The sequence below is a fragment of the Rattus norvegicus genome, chromosome 6, assembly GCF_036323735.1.
Source record: "Rattus norvegicus strain BN/NHsdMcwi chromosome 6, GRCr8, whole genome shotgun sequence".
Taxonomy (NCBI): Eukaryota; Metazoa; Chordata; class Mammalia; order Rodentia; family Muridae; genus Rattus; species Rattus norvegicus.
Window position 1 is genome coordinate 119443036 of NC_086024.1, and position 6602 is coordinate 119449637.

At 37.0% G+C, this 6602-nt stretch overlaps 1 pseudogene; it reads left to right on the forward strand.

The window, feature by feature from the left end:
* The first annotated feature begins 383 nt into the window (after positions 1-383).
* On the forward strand, positions 384-5090 carry Rpl36-ps7 (ribosomal protein L36, pseudogene; annotated as a pseudogene).
* Positions 5091-6602: the final 1512 nt, after the last annotated feature.

Here is a 6602-nt window from a genome sequence, read left to right on the forward strand (position 1 = left end):
TGCTTTGATTGGTCTATAACATTTGATTTCTTAACATCATTTACTATATATAATGATCATCCAATTTTTGGGGTCATAAATATCACCTGGAGGATGCTTAGAAATCTAGTCCTGAGCCCTCCCCCAGACTCTCTATAAGAAAATCTTTAAGCAAAGAACGTAAGAAAGACTATGCTAACAAACTTCCAAGATTCCATGGAGAAGGTTGCTTTCAATTCTGCATTGAATGTTCTGTTGAACGCTAGGTTTTTTCAGTGTGATAAATAAGTCTAACACTTTACATCAGTTCATTATGTGCTAGTCACCAGGTTTTCACAGTTTGAATTCCAAGAAGTAACTTTGCTGGTGTAAATAGCAGGAACAATTTAAATCTGTGAGTAGCTATGGCCAAGCTAAACTCAATCCACACTGGACTGATTTACACCTTTGACACTGTATCTGGCCCTGTACCAATTGTCCGGGTCAGAAATGAGTGGACTAGGATGCTTGCCCATGCTTTCCCTGCTATCGTAGTCCCACAATGGGAAGGGACACTTGTGTCTCTGGAACACCGTGAAGATCTTCAGCACTTCGAACAATAATCATAAACAGAAGAGGAATTACAAAGTCATGTCAGTCCACATTGCAGAAAACACTTAGTAGATTAAGTTGGAAGCTAATTCCTGCTTCCCAAAATGTTTTATTTCAGAAATTCACAATGTAGTTTTGGAAGTAGCAGCAGATTGTCAGGTCTTCTAATCCTGTAGACCATTCATTGGAATATTTACTAAAGTATGCTGGACAATTATTAGATGAAGAAGGGTTTGGAAACTTACCTAAATTATTAAAGTGAGTTTGGAGGAATTGTATTTCTTTCTTACTATCCTAGCCGGATGGTGTCGTTTACTTTTCTGTTGTGATTTTGCTTTTCTGTACAGTCTAGCTGTATACTTTAGCCCGAATCCCCATTTATTGGTTGAGGAACAGTGTGGGGATATTATCTCTTAGGTGACAGCAGAGGGATGTATGGGACTTCAGCATCCAGGCAATGTCTTAGCTGTCTGAGAAGCCATCATGTTGTCCTTTCCTCTGCTTTATGATTAGGTCAACAAATTTATCCAAAGCTATATGTTTTAATAAAATGCTGCCAATGAAAACTACTGCTGTACAAATCCAGTTATATCTTTGTAGTGAGAATTCTGGGACTTTTGTTTTTTTTAAAAACAGAAATATTGTAAGAATGTACTTTTTTATATTACAATATACATTTTATCTGCTTATTGTATCCACAGTAACATTTATATAGCTTAGAATACAGTTATGAACAACTAGGACCTGTCTAGTCATGACATAATGGTTACAATATGTCTTATAGTGTTTGTGACTAAATAAGCATATCAAGCAAAATTCTATAAAAAGTTATAAATTAAGGATGAGGGATGAATAAAAGCTCATATAGTAAAGATTTGTGCTAATCTCAGTATCAACCATACCAATTTGATAATGTAGCCAATTTCAAAAGTAAACCTTTACTGTTAGGATAAATTCTGCTCAGAAGAGATAGCCTTCTCTCTTGAGAAATGCAGTTCAAATGTATCTCAGTGTTCATTGATCAAGCCCATGAATAAATTTAGAAAGCATCATCTGATAATTAAATGTATGTATTTGTACTTTGAAACTAGCACCCAATCTCATCCATCTACAGCAATAAGGGGCACAGAATGGGGACAAGAAAGATAAGTAAAATCACTATATATAGCATTGAGTTTAGTTTTTCTTTTTTTTTGTAAGTTAATTTTATTCATTTATTTTTTTAATTGAGTATTTCTTAGTTACATTTCAAATGCTATTCCCTTTCCATGTTTAATAATGTACTTTTGTTTTAATCCCAGGTGTGGGGATGTAGGGCTCTTTCAAACTGTCCCTAGCAGCTCTCTATGACTTCCCTGTGCTCAGTCTAACACACGCATGGTTTTGCCAGCCGCTGATAGATTCTGCAGTTGGGTGACACTTGGTACTCTTGGAATGTTTCAGAGAGTATGTAAATGCTAGATCCCAGATAGGTGGAGTGGGTGATTGTTGGTCACTTGGAGAGATTGTTTGTGGTTTGTTAGTACCTGTTGTCAAAGAAGAAACAAAGGGAAAGAAATTAGATTTTCCTAATTCCTCTTTCCCTCTATTCTTGCTTCTCTCCTATCTAGTGTTAGAGAGTAGAACACAGGGAAAGGGGTGGGAAGAAGATGAACCCACAACATACAAGGCCTACTATATATCTTATTGTATAAAGTTTGTTATAGTAGCCCAAAAATCTTCAATAACTAGTAAGTGGGCCTTAACCTAACCTGATGAGTTTGAGCTTTACAATACCATCTATCTTCTTAATAATGTAAAATAAAACCTCATATTACATTCATTGCATTCAGACATTAGGTGATTTTACAGCTGTAACTTTTTCTCCACTAAATTTGATTTAAAGTTCATCATTTCATTGATCTGTGAGATGATGCAGATTGTAAAATTGGGTACCATGCAAGTCTGATGACTTGGTTCAATCACTAGAACCCACCAAAAGCCAGATGCAATGTCGTTTATCTGTAATCCCAGTATTCCTATGAAGAGATAAATGGAAGGGAGATATTGCCTGAAAGGTTTCAGGACAGTTAGCCTGAAGTTTGCCTAGTGGTAGAAAAGACCCTGCTTTGAAGTAGAGACGACCAACTCCTGAGAGCTATTCTCTAACTTCCACAAGCACCATAGTGTGCACCTACACACAGGTGTCTGTGAAAATAGAATAACAGATGTTTCATAAAATCAAAAAATGATGGAATTTTTCTTCCTGACCTTGTTTATGTCAGTGTCCTCTAAATATTTTTTGTCATGACTTTTCAACTATTTCTTGAAAGTGAGCACATTCACTGAACATAAGTTCTCCCTTCCCTAAAGAAAAGCCTGAAAGCGAACCCGAGAACTGATGACAAACAGTACCGAGCATTTTAACTGCACAACTAAAATCGTCAGTGGCCTCTGTTCCAGATGGCCCAGGCCATTCACTACAAGCACAACATCGCTCCCTTCTCATTCTTCCTTATCTGTCACACATTTCAGAGTGAAAGATTCGGACTGTATTATATGACTAAGATGATTCCTAAACAAATATTTGTGATTTTTATTCCCAGCAAAGCCGTGGAATTGCATTTACTCGCCGAAGTCATTTGCCTGTTCTCTGGGGATTGCTCAGGTGAAACAGGCTCTTCTAAGATATACATCTCATTAATGATACAGCATTTTAGGAGCATTTCAATTTGGGGCTAATATTTCCACTACTTTTATCTTCCTGAAAAGATTACTCTTCTCAATTGGAATTTCTCATGGTTGACATCACCCTGACAGACTGCTACTTTCTTCTGAGTGACATGAATGGCAATAAATACCATGCCAGGTTTTATTTATTTTGTTTCTGCAAAATGCCTGCCTAATTATTTGGAAGCGGCCAACTTTGCCCTGAGATTTTACAGCTTTCAATTTACTGCTTATGCAAAGTTTGTTTTCTGCTGTCGACATTAGAAACTTTCAGGATATAACATTTATCTATAGTTTGTATGCTTGTGGTATCAAGAGGGGGAGGACTTTTTAAAGAAACTGACTCTTTCATAGGTATTTTCTCAAACTTATTTTTAAATATATATTAATTAATAACAGTTAATTTAATTATTATATTAATTGATTATAGTTTAATTATTAGTTATTTTACATATGTCCATACATGTGTCTACAGAAGGTTGGGGATTGACATTGAAATAAATTTAAAGAATAATTACTTCAAAATTTTTATTAATATATTTTGAATGCTCAATAGTGTAAGGCAGATGCAATTAGGTGGTCAAACATCTAAATTAGAGTACATTTAAAAGAGTCCTTATTTTGTTCCTACATGACAAATTTGCTTTTGTAGTCAAAGATTCTAGAAGCTATTTTAATAGGAAAAATATTTCCTGGAGCTGGAAAGAGTGTTTTGTACTTAGGGGTAGAAAATGTGCCTACAGAGGGCTAGAGTTCATCTCTCAGCACCTAAGTTCTGTGGCGTACACAGGGTGGTACCCCAGCTCCATGGAATCTGGCAGTTTTCTGAAATCAATGGGCACCAGCATTCACATGTTCTCGTTTCCTCTTGCCCCTGAGAGTACAAAAGCACACACACACACACACACACACACACACACACACACACACACACACAAAATTTAAATTAATAATAAATCTTTAAAAAATGATATGACAGGTCTTTATAAACCTACTGTGGTTTGATTGATTATTTCCCAAGTCTCTAGCTGTAAAGACTTGGTTCCTATGGTGGTAGTCTTTGAAAGTGCTGTTAGTCCCAGTGGTGGTAATCCTATAAGGTCCTATGGACTTTAAGTTATGTCAGATGTTAGCGATGTTAGCTACTAAGGTCATTGTAGTCATATCTTAAAAAATGTCCCAAATATCAGTGAGTTTCTCTGTATTCAGGCTGAAACAGAACAAATTTGTCATAATTTTTGTGGCCGTGACAGTCATATTTTTAACATGCAACTAAAGATTTTAATAATGGCATGCAGACCCTTCTGGTAACCAACAACTCTTTAATTGGACTTAAGACCAATTCAAAATGAAGGAAATTATGTCTCATAACAGAAAGCTGGCCAGATACCTGGAGCTTGTAAAGCCAAAGATCTTGGAGGATTCTGCCACTTTATTAAACTAGAATAACCTCTTCCTGTCTGGCTGCCATCCGAGAGCTGCAGCTGTGGCCCTGCGCTACGCCATGGACATGGGCCTCAACAAAGGCCACAAAGTGACAAAAAAACGTCAGCAAGCCGAGACACCGCCGCCGCCGCCACCGTGGCCACCTCATCAAGCACACCAAGTTTGTGAGGGATATGATCCAGGAGGTGTGCGGCTTCGCGCCCTACGAGCGGCGCGCCTAGGAGCTGCTCAAAGTGTCCAAGGACAAGCGAGCACTCAAGTTTATCAAGAAGAGGGTGGGCTTGCACATCCGCGCCAAGAGAAAGAGAGAGGAGCTGAGCAATGTGCTGGCAGCCATGCTGAAGGCGGTGGCCACGAAGGATTGATGACCCCTCCCCCAATAAAAGATGGTTCTTAAAAATAAATAAATAAACTAGAATAACCCCTAAATTTCTTCTAAATATTTATCCTTATACGTATAAATATTGTCCTTACCCATCATCAAAGAAACATCCGGCAGGAGGTAGAGACCAGTATAGGAAAATGTAACAGATTACAATGCCAAGAACAACTGACTATCACGATTCCTGCATATAGGACTCTGGAATCATACAGTGGTAAGAAAGGTTTAAAAAGCCAGAGAAACTAGAAGTTTGGTATGGGATTAGGGTCTCCTAGAAATACCTGAGAAGCTACATACACAAAATCTCATCAAATGACTGACTAAGCAAAACTCAAAATAATGACACCAATGGACATGATAACATGAAAAGGTCAAATTTCATATGGCCTCAACTTTCCACCAAGAACTACAGACAGCTAAGGAAGACATTTTGAGAGCCTGAGCAACAGCCTTTCCAAGGGAAAAGCCCTCAAATTGACAATCCAATGCCACACGGTTAACCCTGAAATAATATACTCAAAAGTAAGTTTATATATACCAAGCCAGTTACGTTTATGTAGTTTAAATGTGTGTGTGAATGTGTGTGTGTGAGTGTTTGTGCATGTGCAAAATAACAGTTAAAGAAATAGAAGTAGAATATTTGAGAGAGAGAGAGAAAAGCGAGTATGTAGAAAGAATTGGAAGGAGGAAAAGAAAGATTTAACTGAATTTTAATTAATATTTAAACGTAACATCAGAAAGGTAGATTATATTTTAGTTCATTGTTTGAGCTGGTCAAGTTCCTTGTGGTAGGGTCGGTAGAAAATGGAGCAACCGATTTTATTCTGTTCACAGACAGAAGACACAGACAGATGCATACTGACCTTCCTTTGTTTTGAACCCACTCCTCATGAGAGACTAACACCCACATTGAAAGTGGAAACTATTCCCTCTTCAATAAAGTTCTCTGCAAGCACCTTCAGACATGCCAGGAGATGTTTCCCATAGTATACTTTCAATTGAATTGTTAACAGGAAATGAGAGTCAAAAGCACATATCCTCTTACCTATACAGCTATCCACATCCACATGGATTCTGTTTTCTTCAAACAAGTTCCAAGACAGTGAACCACCTAACCGTGTACTGGATGTCTAAAACGGTGTAGCAAATAAAATCTTTGCCATTATTTATGTGCCTACTATTTCATTGTGTGGCAATGAGAAGTGTTGGTGTATTAACTTTCATAAATCAATTTATTTTTTATAATTTTTCTAAAAAGTTTTCATATTCTAAAATTCTACCATCTTTAAGATATTTTAAATTATTCTACAAGGTTAAATTACAGATGATGGAAAAACTTTCAGATCTGTTTCCACATGATTATTATATTACTGTTGCACACAAGGATGTAAGAAGGAGGAATTTCAGTGCATGGGGAAAATTGAAACTGTCTTTCCTTTGCATTCTCACAATTTTTATTTTCTGCATTTGATTAATTTGCTTGGCCTTGTTTCAC